General features: G+C 34.4%; 1 pseudogene; it reads left to right on the forward strand.

Annotated features, from left to right (window-relative positions):
* The first annotated feature begins 3,701 nt into the window (after positions 1–3,701).
* Positions 3,702–15,887, forward strand: part of LOC138324335 (serine/threonine-protein kinase 31-like) — a 43,811-nt pseudogene continuing 31,625 nt past the window's right edge.

Raw genomic sequence — 15,887 nt, forward strand, 5'->3', positions numbered from 1 at the left:
GTAATATGATCTAATGAATACACACAATACATGTAAATGGATCGTGGGTGTACTAATATTCTCAAGATACAAACGAAAAGCCTAATTTTCTGTTAACACGTTTCTAGTTAGTGAAGAAGAATTGATGAATTTTGGTGTACATCTATAAAAGAACTAAACCATACAATACATATACGAAGGTATGTAAGAAATAAGGATCCTTGCTGACTACTTTCTGCCAGAAACACCAATACAATATGCACATAAAATGCCGATGACCGTTTTTTTTCAGATCATCATGCGGCCGAATTGAATAGTTGAAAACTATCTCTCCAAATAATTGGGAAGTTGCTGCGCTGATCTTTGATTTAGCTTCCCCAGAAAGGACGAGAATATAGTATCTAAGGATGGTGCGATAAGATCCCTTCTGTGGATCTTGTGTTCACATTGATCTGATATTACATCCTTATATAACAATTATTTTTTGTTACTGAGATCTCCTTGTGCCCTTAATGCATTCAGTTGACAATGAGGCTTTCTTTTAGACTTTGCTGATGATTTTTACTACTACTATTTCGAGATTGGTTACAGACAGTGGGATGAAAAAAAAGAAGATTGTCTGATACAATCAGATTTTTAGTAACAATCCTCAACTGACAGAATGCTAAACACTAAATTCCTTTTTTTCATCTGCTGTTGAATCTTCGTTAGTAGTTATAAATGGTGCTGCCACTAACTACAATGTTTTAATTATGTTGCTTGGGTATTTTTGTTTGACATGAAAAACTACACATTCGTTTTCCCCTTCTTGTAAACTTTAATTTTGTAAGGAACAAATAAAGCACAAGACAAAGGACCAGTCTTTTTTTTTCCCTAGTGGTAATCAACATTTTAGAAGAAGAATCCCAACACAACTTTCCTGCCGCCAAGTGCTTCCTTCTGGCTTCTTCATGGTCCATGCTTCCAACCAGATGTTGTTAACTGACAATGTATCTTGAAAGACTCAGAACGAGAATTCAGTCAAAAATGTAGCAAATTTGATTTGTCTGGTCAAACCAAGTAAAACATTACACTCATTTATTAAGCGAAGGATATTATCTGAGAGGAATATCGTAAAATTGTAAATTGTTTTTTACATGAAAAAGAAAGATAAAAAAAGATTTCTAATTTGTCTTAATTACATAGGACAAAGATGTTGAATTTGATTTTACATACAACAATTCAAATCTAAGACAGTTTATGATAAGTTAAACAGCTTATAATCAATAATTTACCCACAAACTGTCGGGAAGGTAAAAGATTTTGTGTTCCATTTTCTTCCATGTCACGTAGAGGATACATCAAAACTGGGGATGATCACACCGCACTGGAAAACAAAAGAAAAACAATTTTGAAAATATTCACTGAGCAAGAATAGATATGACCATACTATCAAAAGTACATGGTATTCATGAACATTATGAGTTGAACATTAATTAGTAACCGATAATGATGTTCAAACTATCTTGGACCTCACAACTTCTACCTCGACTAATTTTGACACATCTTCTCCAGATCGTATTTATACAATTTCTCATCTATAACTGTTATGTAGAGGGACTAGGTCAGTCAGCAGTCTTATAATCATTTTCAGTAATAAGGACCATTTATGTCAATATGGTAAATTAATAAAGCGTCATCATCAATTATGGGCTTTCACATTTAGGTTTCTGCTTTATTTTTTCCAAAATCCCTTATAATAGTCAAACAATTATTGATACAGGCATCGTCATTCTTACATGGGCATTTGGTATAAATCTATGATATAAGTGACCCAAAATTTTCTTTATAGGTCGACTATCTTTCTAATGTCTTTTGGTTTTTTAAAATGGGCATGTAAAAATTAAATTAGGAATGGTTAAACATTTAAGCTTTCTGTCATAATTTCTCAAAAATCTCTTATGATAGCGGTAAATACAATTGAACAACAGCTTCATCTTACAATGGGCAAAATTGACTCCAGATAATTTATGGATCGGTGGGGGGAATATGTACTATGGCACTTTTGGAAGGAGAGGTGGTTACATACTCTTGACAGCCTGTTGCGAACCCAAAACAAAACCGTAATAAACATTAAATAAATTTAGTAAGAGTGATGTGGTATATTGTATCGAAAGAAATACGATGATATGCTAGTAATTGTGCAAATATCGCTCTGAAACATATTTGAACTTTCAAAAAAATCGAACTGGAATTAATTAGAGCAGTAACGAATTAGACCGATCTTTGGTATTCGGAATATTCGTTTGATGTATTCGAATATGTTCGGACTCACCTTAACTGTCAAAGATCTTTGAAACTCACACAAACACACTCATACCACACTTCAACATTCCCGCTCGCAACTGTCAACCGACAGTTAAATATGTGAGACTTCGTCCTTTTGTGTATGGCTCAAAATGCATGTCGTTGCAAAGATCGAATTAAACGATGATTTTAACGTCAGTTGTGATGTTTTTTGAAGTTAAAAACACAGCAATAAATAGTTTGACAGAATGGCCAGGAAAGACACTGACAAATATGTGTAACAAAGTGTGCAAGTATCAGTCAGTCTCAGTCAGGAAGATTGTTAATTTACACTGTCTATATAACATTTTTTTGCGCAACATTCATAATATTCTAAAATAATATAGTTAACTTTATTGTTTTGATATTTCATAATTTTTGACAGATTTAACTTATTATTTTCTTGATAACAGTCCCGCAGAAAATTTTGTAGCAAAAATGAGTCCGCCATGTCTGCCGTTGCGATTGTAAACAACCAAACAGTCGCAGTCCTCGACCGAGATTTCCCCCCTCGAATCATAAATCCATTTTATGATAGAAACATGCTTCCTGGTATGTAATTATACTATCATCTTTATCATATTTTCAAGATAAATAATTTCTTTTGAACGCTTTTTTTTTAAACCCAATAATTGATCTATGATATATACTAGAACTTCTGGCTAAACTGACGATTACACACACAAGTAAAACATAACGATTTTTCACATGTGAAAAACGATGTAAATCATGCGTCACTAAAGGATAACCGCGGTAAGAGAGAGTAAACTATTATCCGAATATTATTCGAATACTCATTTTACTATTCGAATATTCTTAATAAGTAATTCATTGACGCGAATAATCGTCTTTCAGCTTCTTACTGAAATTTCATCTGAGATTTACTAAATTTCCTTATGATTTTATTTCTGGTAGTCAAGCGCATCATATTCAATTGGGTTGAGGTAAATTACAAATATTTTAGGGGAAATTGTACACGTTATCATACAACTTATAGTGAGTAATCCACAGGGTGTAATATAAAATTCGGGAATGACTAGATGAACACACTGTTATTTTCCTAACACGAGTCACACACACGTAAATCACATGTAATTTAGAACATTATTACGAGTGCAAACATCGCACAGTGATATTAAAATCATTTAATCGATCTCTATATTGGCAAACACCACGAAATCATATCCGGAAGTTTACAAAAATAAGGCTTCGGTGGAATTGCATCATGGGATGGCAAGTTGACAGAGAACACTCTAAACGAAGTCAATTTTAGGTTAATGATGCAAGTCTTGATAATACAGTAATCCTTTACACATCAATATAATTAATACGCGAAATATATCAAAATAGATATAAAATAAAATCGTATGCATACTGAAGAAAGTATTTTAACCGGCATGTTGAAATATGAGAGAGTAAGCGTGAATTCGTACGGCCGCCATGTTTGTTTACACACAAGAAGTCTTACGTAATGGCAGAGTAAACAACGAATAGAAACATGACCAAATCAATTTTGCTAAAGATATTTACATCATTGTGAGTTTTATTTGTTATACATTTACAGAACAAGTTTACAGACAGTTTTCGTGATTCTAATCGATTGATAAGCATTACCGTACTTCATTAGAGATCGATCGTATACACAGAGGGTTGCGTGGGTGCATGGGCCTAACTTTTGGTTGCGGCTTATGTAACGGTGCGTCTTATGCGTGTACAAAACCTGAAAAAATCGTAAAAAAAGGCCTCTGCGGCTTGTACACAGGTGCGACTTATTGTCCGGAAAATACGGTATTAATTTAGAGGATATGTCCTTGCGTTGCCGTGGGTGATAATATGAAGTTAAAGATGCTCCACCACTGACAGAGCATAAACCATACCCATTATTTGAACAATAACTGATGTTTAATCATGTATATATATGTCTCATTAACACATTTACTTCATTTTTATTCTGCAGCTGATGTCATTGGAAATGCCAATAGAGGATACCAACTCTGTGGTTGATTTGGATAATCTCCTGAGATCCTATAGCCAGGCGTTACAACAGGAGCTCGTCATCACTGATCTTGTAAGCTCTTTCTTAGGGTGTACTGGCAAAAGTAAAAATTTCTTGAAATTTTGATTAACTGACATTACTGTGTTGTCAAATTTTACAGGTGTAAATTTTAGCAATTTACAGTTTGCAACTTATTTGTGTGCATTTATTTTTAGCAAAACACCGTTTCAGCCTTTAAAAGCCATTCACATGACCAATGAGATAGTGAAAGTAATGATACTTGGGAAATTTTGCTAGGTGTAGGTGTAAAAAAATTTGAATTTTGGGGAACACGCAAATTTACCAAAATTAAAACTGCTGCGAATACATGTACTAGTAATTATACAGTAAGTCTCATAATTTGTGAGCAATTTGATATGCGATTGAAGGTGAAACAAATTTCTGAATATAACTACTGATGGTTTGTATTAATTTTTAAAAGTAAGTTACAGTTTAGGTATATATCTGTTGTCTGTTTAGACAAATGTAACAATAGTTATTTGTCTCGACTGTTATATGAAAACAGTTGGTGTTGTATATAAGCATCATAGCTGGAAGAGAAGCTATGCTGAAGAAAACACTTACTTGCAGTAGTTGTTGAAATAAAACCTTGATGACAGCCTTTAGGCTTTTAACTCAAAAAGCATATTAAAGTGAAATTTTCTGAAAGACGACAGGCCAGTAACTGCATTTCTAACCAAAAGAATCTTTAGCAGAAGTTTTCTGGGAAAAAACCTTGAAATTTAGGCAAAGTTGGAAAAATTATTATTAAGGCTTATACAATAAAGAGGATAGGTTCTATATAAAATCATCTTGTAGCTAGGTGCACTTTGTATTATGTCCAGTGCTCCCGATAATTTTTAGAGAAGTGTGTATTGTACTCGCATTTTTGAAAAAGGAGGTCTACAACTCTGTCTTCTGTGTAAACCCAAAGAGATATGTTGGAAAAAGTTATGTGGTTACAGTGTAAAGTAATTGATCACATGCTACTGCAGTAGCAATTGTGCAATTATCTTTCTGAAACTATAGCACAGTTGATGCAGACTCTTGGGTTGTGTAATACAAGTATTTGTTGGGGTAATCAGTAATCATTCATACAATTTCTTGAGGTATTTGATAGATTTTATTGGGTATTTTACCAATGAACTCGACTTAACTGGAGCACTGTATGTCACTTTCAGGAACATAGTTCTGATGCCAACATGGTTGCCACAATTATAGCTGCGATATTGAAAGAACTAAGAGGGGAAATGAAAACACTGGAAAATTTGAAAGGAGTTGCTTCTGACTTTACAAAATTTGAAGTCATCTATTGGAACCATGGCTGGAGGCGAGACCAAATCTGGAAAACATCACAGACAGAAGGAAGGCAATCAGAGAAGCCTCAAGTCTAAACTTCGTCACAAAGAAGCTGACAGACAGGATCTTGAGGAGGTAAAGTTGTGCGACAAAGTTAGGTCTGTTTATGCTGAATCATTGACATCAGATATAGTTAAGCCCTGTACAACTATAAATATACCTCCCACAAAGAAGTTAAGAGAGGTGTGCGTGGGGGAGGGGGGGGGGGGGAGTTATACTGGAATCGGGTTATCTATCCATCCGTCAGTTTTTCTGTACACAACTTTGTTAGGCGAAATCCTCCTAAACTACTTGACAGATTTTAATAAAATTTGGTTCACAAAACCCTGACATAAAGGGGAGTTAAGTAAACTGTATAAGTTTCTGCAATGTCCCCTATTAATGGAGTTATTACTAAATTTGTGCAGCAGGGTGTTTTGGTCGTCCACTCTGGCAACAGTTCTTGCCCCGATTTCTCGAAACAAAAGTGAAGACTTAAGTTTTTCTCCTTATGTAACTTATTTTAAAATTTCTGACTGAAGTTCGGATTTGACTTAAGTTTGTTCAAGAAATTGGAGCCTAGTTTACATTCTTTTGTTCATATTATTAGTCGCAACCGTTTGGTCTTGGATATAAATTATTGCTAAGTAGTGAAAACAAACACAGATTTTCTGTTGTCTGATGATGGAATGAAATAATTATTACATTGAAAATAAATATTACATAATATAACAGCATTGATGATGCATTTTGAATTTATTGTTGGAAATAATTTATGAAATTTCATTATGTTGGTGTTGATATATGTTGGCAAAAGCAAAAATTTAAACATCAAGAAAAGTTCCATAATTTGATGTGAATTGAACACACTAAGATCCTATATGATGTGACATTGTTGTACAGCATGATGGTAGTTCATTGATAAACTGTCTGATTGGTTTGATGTGAAATGAACATACTAACATCCTATATGATGTGACATTGTTGTACAGCATGATGGTATTTCATTGATAAACTGTCTGATTGGTTTGATGTGAAATGACCACACTAAGATCCTATATGATGTCACAATGTTGTACAGCATGATGGTAGTTCATTGATAAACTATCTGATTGGTTTGATGTGAAATGAACACACTAAGATCCTATATGATGTCACATTGTTGTACAGCATGATGGTAGTTCATTGATAAACTGGTTTGATGTGAAATGAACACACTAAGATCCTATATGATGTGACATTGTTGTACAGCATGATGGTGGTTCATTGATAAACTGTCTGATTGGTTTGATGTGAAATGAACACACTGAGATCCTATATGATGTCACAATGTTGTACAGCATGATGTTAGTTCATTGATAAACTATCTGATTGGTTTGATGTGAAATGAACACACTAAGATCCTATATGATGTCACATTGTTGTACAGCATGATGGTAGTTCATTGATAAACTATGTGAAATGAACACACTAAGATCCTATATGATGTGACATTGTTGTACAGCATGATGGTATTTCATTGATAAACTGTCTGATTGGTTTGATGTGAAATGAACACACTAAGATCCTATATGATGAGACATTGTTGTACAGCATGATGGTGGTTCATTGATAAACTGGTTTGATGTGAAATGAACACACTAAGATCCTATATGATGTGACATTGTTGTACAGCATGATGGTAGTTCATTGATAAACTGTCTGATTGGTTTGATGTGAAATGAACACACTAAGATCCTATATGATGTCACATTGTTGTACAGCATGATGGTGGTTCATTGATAAACTGGTTTGATGTGAAATGAACACACTAAGATCCTATATGATGTCACATTGTTGTACAGCATGATGGTAGTTCATTGATAAACTATCTGATTGGTTTACAGAGTGGTGATGGCACAGCAGAAGAGATGGCTGAGATACAGCTAGAAGTGACTGAGCTGAAATCCAAGCTTCATAAGGAATTGATTTCCATGGATGACTTATTGGTTTGTAGACTATCAAACGTGTGTAACATACTAAATATACATTTAAACTTAGTTTTCTCTCACTAAGCATTAAAAAATTTGCCACTTAGTTTAGAAAACTACCTTTTCATAGAAAGGTACAAATTAAACCACCTCGTTAGCAATGAATTTGTTACAGGTGTTAATATGATAGTTTATCACGGCTTCCTTTCGGCCTTCCTTAATTGAAAGAATATAAATCATCTGGTTGAAAATTTTGATGGGTTTTGGTCGTGATAATACACAGCATAAGTCCTGACTGTTGAATATTGGTTAGAATTAAGCTCAAATTTCATACATATCATCCTTTCATGCTGAAATTACTTGCTATAGGTAGCTTTTCATGTCAAAATATTAAAGTTTGAAATTATTGCTACTAAATTTAGTATAGAAAAATTACCTCTACTTGCTACCTCATAATGCAGGCACATCCACATCTGGAAATCTTGTAGTGCGAGAAAATCATTTCTCTTTGTGGCATGAGATGAACATTGTGAATATTATTCAACATCAAATTCATTTCAAAACTTTGGATAGTTAATTTGTAGAATGCCAGTGTGGCATATCTAATTTAAAATTTCCACCATCAATAATTGGGAAAGGAATATCAAATATCATTAAAACTGGTCGTTTGCAATGAAGTCATGTTGCCCAGGTATGAAGGTTTCAAATACTATTAATAGAACATAATCGGGTAAAACTAATCTTACCTGTCCTTAGAGTTATTTCCCATGTTTAAGATAATGTTACATATGCACACTCATGTTGAAGTTTATTTTGACACGGGTAATACTCCATTGACTTAGAGAGTTACCAACAAATGAATAATAACAAGGTATGTTTAGTGTGATTTTTGTGTTTCTTACTTTATCAGGCCAGCTTAGCTGTCAATGCAGACGAACACTTTCCAGAGTTGAGCCTGCAACATCAAGACATTGGCATTGATATACAACTGGTGTGTGTTTATAATAAGCTCAGTTCAGATGGATGTTTTGTTTTGTTTTCTGCTATTAAGTTTAATGACATTTTGTTCTTAGTTGCCATTTTTTGTTTATTTGTTTGAATGATGATTTTTTTTTTAGTTTCTTTGTGTTTTTGATAAGAACTTTCGAATTCTATATTAGTTGAATTTTGGGACAACATTCCATTTCGTTAAAAATTTGGGCATTTACATATGAATATGTAATCTGTTTGTTTCTCTGTCTCTCTGTCTGCCCGTACGTTTGTGAAAAACTAAGGATGGATTGATATTATAGCAAAAAATGGGTTGACTTGGCCTTATACAACCTAGAAAATTTAAGAACAATTAGTCATTATAGGATGTTAAAAAACACTCTTTGTTTATTGTTGAAATGTTGCAATTTGGCAAACAGGCCATCCAATAAGTGAGAATAATTATGAACTTCACAGACTTTCTCAAGAGAGGTTTAAAACAAATTTTCAAGATGTTTCTTTTTTAACCAAAATTCAAGATAGCAACAATTGCTCACAGCTTCTTGATATGTTGCCATGTAAAAGTGGATTTATTACATTGCCATGTAAAAATTGTTGAAATTGGTTTTGCATGTAAATCATCACTTTGGGTTTTGTAAGGACAACCCGTTTGAAAAAAATGAAGATGGATAGGAATTTTAATTAGAAGTGGCAAATTGAAGATGGGATAGGTATTGTGCATGCAAAAAGTATGAGCATTGTTTTGATATGAAATGACCTTAATGATACATGTATTTAGGTCTGCTTTCTTTGTTACCTGGTAATCTGCACGAAATTAATTACATGCAACAATTTATATACATGTTTAAGGAACATAAACTATTCTTCATGTTTTATGTGGGAAAAAAGCTTTATGGATCAACTTTATTTAGATGAACACAAGTGTTGGGCTGTTGGAATACAAATTAGATATTCTGTATTTGACTGAAAAAATAAGGGGGTGCTTAAAAGAACCGAGACTAGCTTTTCCTCAAAATTATTGCAGAAAGTAAGTCATAAATCAATTTGCAAAAGAATTCTGGTACAAGAAATCTACAAATTTTTCATCTTTTGCATTTAATATCGAGGTAGATGAGATTGAGCTACCAACAATGGAGAAGGACGCTTATAGGGATATGGGGATGTGTTTCTAATTTGTCTTTCTCATTTGCATTTCTGAATGATATGTTATAGGGATACGGTGGGCTGGTAAAACTTGGTCGTGACATTGAGCACTATACCCTGAAGAAGACGCAAAGAACTGGCATGTATTCAAGCGAGTTCGCAAACAAGCCTGTCTATGTTCAGGTCAGTTTACATTGTAGTTAAGTTAAAGGATGAAAAGTTATCTTCAAAATTTTGATATTTCCACACATTAGTTTGATATGGCTTTTGTTTTTAATGTATCCTATGACATTTCCTTAGCTAAGAGAAGTTGACTTTTGTTAAGCTTTCAAAGTTTAAATCAAATAGTTTAAACTGACCTTGAAATAGTTACTCTTGTTAGGATCAAATTTGTTGCTCAAGTTGTTTGGTCTAAAGTAAATGCTTTCTTTTAGGAACTCCATATCAATGATGATGATCATGTCAACAAAGAAGAGTTTGTCCAATATATTATTGCCTATGCCGATGTTGCCAGCAATTGTGATTTTCTGATGAAACTAGATGGAATTTTCTTCTCAAAGGTTAGTGAAATTTTGTCAGTATGTCTCGTGTTTAAGCAGGAAATGATTAATTGGACATCAATATTGAAAAATTATATGGGAAATGGCATCACTTGTCTCAAACATAGTTGATTAAGATTTAAAATTTCAATGAATGTATGATTAAAAACAATTGAAGTGGTAGAATGTTTTAGTAAAAAGTTCTGTTCTAAAGTAGATGGTTCCATGAATCACTTCACTGAATATTATGTTGCTATTGTTTAAAGAATGAGAGATCAGCATATATTCAAATGGAATGGGATGAGTTACAACTGCTGCCAGACCTGATGAGGAAAGGACCAATGTCTGACCTGGTAAGTGATATCACAGTCTGTGACATTAATTTTTTTTTGCTGTTGGTCATTTGGAAAAGTAAACTCAAAGATTTTACTAGTCTGACTATTTTATCATTAGTCCAAATTAAATATACAGCAGTTTTTCTTCAACACTTCAGTCATGGACTGTTTACGATTGTTGACCCATATTACAGTCTGTATATATTTGAGAAAGTAAATTCTCATAAATTCATGCATTTGGACAGAAATAATCCCATACAGAAAGCACTCAAAGTGTGTTGAAAAATATAGTATTTCCAAATTTTAATTGGATGAAGAGCCACTAGTCCAATCAGGCTAGTTCATTACAACTTGCACTCGTCTGGCCGTAAAATTATTAAACGTGGCATCAGACTAGTACTTAAAGTGGCAGACTGATATCCATCTAAAGTAAGCTTCTATATGAGTGAATTGAAAACAAAATCTAAATTTTTGAGCCTTAATATTTTAGGTCTTTTGGAAGGCATGATTATAAGAACATGTATATAAGATTCAGAAATTACGGTTTTTTAGGGCGAGCAGAGTACGCTCGCCCTATTGTTTTCCTTGTCGTGTGTAGAGTCTGTGTACATCCGTTATGCCTAGTGCGCATGAAATACCGGAAGTGAGATCTACTTATTGAATAACTATATTCTGTTGGTCTTTGGCTTATGGTTACATACACAGCTTATGATTACATAAACATAATTAAATATTAACTCTTTTGCAACGATTTACATATGCAATTGTCAGTAATCAAGAACGTACCTGGATTAAACACTTATCACAAAAATACGTTTGGAACTGGAAGCGTATAATCATAAAAACGCTTGCATCTCTCTATATATTCAAGCACCTCGCCGATTTTGTACACCAATGTGCATTAAGGTTTAAATAGTCGATAAAGGATTATGGAACTGGAAGCGTATACACATACAAACGCTTGTATGGCTCAAGAAATTCATGCACCTCACCGATGATGTATTAAAAAGGTTCAAATAGTCGATAAATATAGACGCATTGTGAAGGGCATTATCATACGATTGAAACAAAAAAAAAAGACAATATAAAATATCAGTCTGGGTGTCTGAGCTCTAGATCTAATGTACCCCAGAAAGGCGTTCAAGCGTGGCACAGGTGAGTCACCATGTGCACAGAGACTAGACAGTGTTCTAGCGGACGACTATTTTGAACAGCGAATCAAGTCTTGAGTCTATCGTATCAATATCTACAATGTATATAATAATAAACACGCTTCTATGTAACAAAGAACACACTTAACAAAGTTCAAAGGTATTTCACATTTAAAGTTCTGATGAAGTAAAGGAATGTATCTATTACAATACACCAAGGGTGTAAACCATCTCCTTGCAATAGTCCCAAAGATAATGAGCGAAAGTGCTATGTACACGGGGACACCTGTTGCCGAGGATTATTTCATACTGGAAATTAAGATTAGGAAGTAGTTAGCGAGCACTTAATGTCTAACAGACATATTTCTAGTTTTCACCTGAAATATGCTCCTGTTGTCTTTGAATTAAGGAATATTGATTGATGGTTGATTTAATTATATTAGCTTCTTCCAGTTCATTATTTAACAACTTAGAAATATCACATTTCCCTTGTAGACTAAACAGAAGGTATTTGATGGCATAACTAGGGCCCTGTTGCATCTACATAGCAAAGGCTTTGTTCATGGGGAGGTAAACCCATCCAATATTGGTGTCAAACCTGACGGCTCTTCCATCTTACTCCCTCCAGACTTCTCAAGATCAGTGGTAAGATATGTGGCACCTTTATTCTAGTAAAAGGTTAAGTAATGTGGGATGTAAGACAGTAATATTATTAAATTGATTCTATTTTAAGGTGATTTTTGTGTTATTAGGTCTGTTGTCCCAAAGACTGCACTTGTCCTCATCTTCTATAGCAACTTGTACTGTACTTGTCTTTATAGCTTTTTACTATCATTGTTAAGTACAAGCTATAATGAGAAGTTACAGTACAAGTTACTATAGATAATGAAGAAAAGGGTAGTCGTTGGGACAACAGACCTAATAATGCACAAAAATCATAACTCCAATTTTTAGGGGGCTTAATCTTGATATAGTTGTCTTGAACACAGTTGGCTTAATCTTGATATAGTTGTCTTGAACAGAATAGCAACTCTGATGCTTAGAATGAATTAGTGCAATGACACCAGTTCGAAAGGCGCTAAAATTATAATACTTTTAAAACCAGTACATGTAAAGTACTTGATTCTATGCATAAGGCATTTGTCTTCATTGGTGAAATGAGTTTTTTCCCAGATGATGTCATAATTGGGAACACTTTCCCTTGATAATGCGTAACATATCTGTTACATGCATAGCAGAACTGGACAAGGTTGAACATCAGTGACCAGATAGCTCAATTGGTAGAGCATCAGACTAGTGTTTGGAGTTCCTGGGTTTTAGTTCCCAGTCTGGTTTGCAACATTTTCCCCTCTCATTTTAAATGATATATGAGAGCAGGAATGAAATCATTAGACTTACAACTTCTTACATTCTAGTTAGAGGCAAAACTCTGCAATGCTTTCTTGTCTTCTCTGTCAGTTCAGGAATCTCCATGTACATGTAACTTATATTTGATTAAATTTATCGTGTTCTGGTCTAGATATCAACAGCATCTGAGACACAAATTTTGAGTAGAGTGTGTCGGTAAAACATTTACAGCATCATGTTGTCCTTGGTTATAGTTGGATCGTGTAAGGAAAAGGTATGTCACGGAGAATGGCTTGACCTTTGTGCCAATAGAAATGGTGACCTTCACCCAGCAAGGTCTGACACCCCAAGCTTCCACTTCCTGTGACTTGTACAACCATGGTCTACTTCTGCTCTGGGTAAGTGTTGTTTTCTTACTGTAGTTCATTGTCTATTATAGTTATATGTGAATTTTGTTTTGAAGGAAATACTATAGATAAATAATTGATAAATAACCTGTATAGGTTTTGTGTAGTTAGACTTAGCTTATTCACACCTGAAGACACATTTAGTCTCTTCTAAATCAAAGACTAGACCAGTCCATTATGAAAGGATGGGTGTCAATTTGGGCCCTCTGGTGGCCATGTCGATAAGCATTATTTTTTGTTTACAGATACCTGGGGGTTAGGACATCCCGTTTTGTTTGATTCAAATTATATATTTGAATTATTTTCAGGTCATCTGACACAAAGTCTCAAGTGACCTATTCTTATTGCCTTTTGTCCGTCGTCCGTCGTATGTCCGTAAACAATTTACATTTTCGACTTCTTCTCCAAAACTGCTGAAGCAATTTCAATGAAATTTTGCACAAACCTTCTAAGGCATAAGGTCAATCAAAATTGTGAATTATATGGTCCCCACCCCCAGGGAGCTATGGGAGGGGCCAAAAGGGGTAAAATTGACTAAAATTTCAAAAATCTTCTTCTCCACTCACAGATGTGGTGGAATTAAATACTCTTCATAGATAGAAAGGTCCTAAGGTCCTTTACAAATATTGTGAATTATATGACCCTGGGGTCTCAGGTTTCCCCCGTGGGGAGGGGGTTAAGTTTACTATAGTTTATATAGGGAAAACACATTTTTGAGTATTATTTGATCATTTGTAATAGGAAATAAGTCAAATATTGTCAGAATTATCAGTATGAGATGGCCATTGAATCCTATTACCGTATTTTTGCGCGTATAGTGCGCACTTTTTTTCATAAATTATCAAGTGAAAAGTTGGTGTGCGCACTATACGCAGGTACAAGGCATGGCCAGCAGGTCCTAGATAAAGTGTGCAGTAACATTTTGTCGTGATATGGTTATGATTTAATACTTGGATCTTTAAGTCAATGATCAATGCATATATTCAATATAAAAGGAAAACATCACTTGAAATTTCTATCTTTAATTCCTTGCAAGTTCGTTTTGGGAGCACATGTGTTCATGACTGGACACATGTTACGATCATGAATCTTCAGTAAGACGATCGTGAATCTTCAGTAATTAAGCTATCTCCAAATCTAAATGGCTAAATGAATATAGTCTGGAGCTTGAAACGATGTATAAGTGTGTAATTAATCTGTCACATTAAACAGATTACCTTATAAATATGTTTCTCCAGTATGTGAAAAACTTTTGAACTTGCAAATGTTTACGGAAGCGAGTGTAATGGCCACATGCAGAGCCAGCAAATTAAATATGAAAATAAAACCTTCTTACATTAACACTGACCAATCGGCACTATAAATGATGGTATGACTGTAAAATTTACTCTTATTACCATTTATTGAAATGGTTCTGTAAGATCTCATTCTGATTTCAATACTAATTCAAATAATTATCCCCCGCCCAATGAAGTTCGCGGGGGATACACAAATAGGTTCCGTCAGTCCGTCCGTCCATCCGTCTGTCCGTCCGTACGAATGGTTTCCGGAGCATAACTCTAAAACCAGTAGAGATATTTGCACGAAACTTCATACACACATTGGTCATATGGTCTAGTAGTGCCTTTTGCTATTTTTAGGTTTTCATTTTTTGCATTTTTTCCGTAACCATGGAAACATTGCTGAAAATATCATATTTTTGTACCAGGTTCGTTTCCGGAGCATAACTCTAAAACCAGAAGAGATATTTCCGCGAAACTTCATAGACACATTGGTCTTATGGTCTAGTAGTGCCTTTTGCTATTTTAAGGTTTTCACTTTTTGTACTTTTTTCTGTAACCATGGAAACATTGCTGAAAATGGCAGATTTTTGTGTAAGAATCGTTTCCGGAGCACAACTCTAAAACCAGCAGAGATATTTCCATGAAACTTCATAGACACATTATTCTTATGGTCTAGTAATGCCTTTTGCTATTTTTAGGCTTTCATTTTTTGCACTTTTTCTGTAACCATGGAAACATTACTGAAAATATCATTTTTGTACCAGGTTTGTTTCCGCAGCATAACTGGAAAACCAGTTGAGATATATGCACGGAACTCCATAGGCACATTAGTCTTATGGTCTAGTAGTGCCTTTTGCTATTTTAAGGTTTTCACTTTTTGTACTTTTTAGCCCACCATCATCAGATGGTGGGCTATTCAAATCGCCTTTCGTCCGTGGTCCGTCCGTCCTTCCGTCCGTCCTTCCGTCCGTCCGTCCGTTAACAATTCTTGTTAACGCTATTTCTCAGAAAGTACAGAAGGGATCTTTCTCAAATTTCACATGTA

Source organism: Argopecten irradians, chromosome 5 (genome assembly GCF_041381155.1).
Source record: "Argopecten irradians isolate NY chromosome 5, Ai_NY, whole genome shotgun sequence".
Classification (NCBI taxonomy): domain Eukaryota; kingdom Metazoa; phylum Mollusca; class Bivalvia; order Pectinida; family Pectinidae; genus Argopecten; species Argopecten irradians.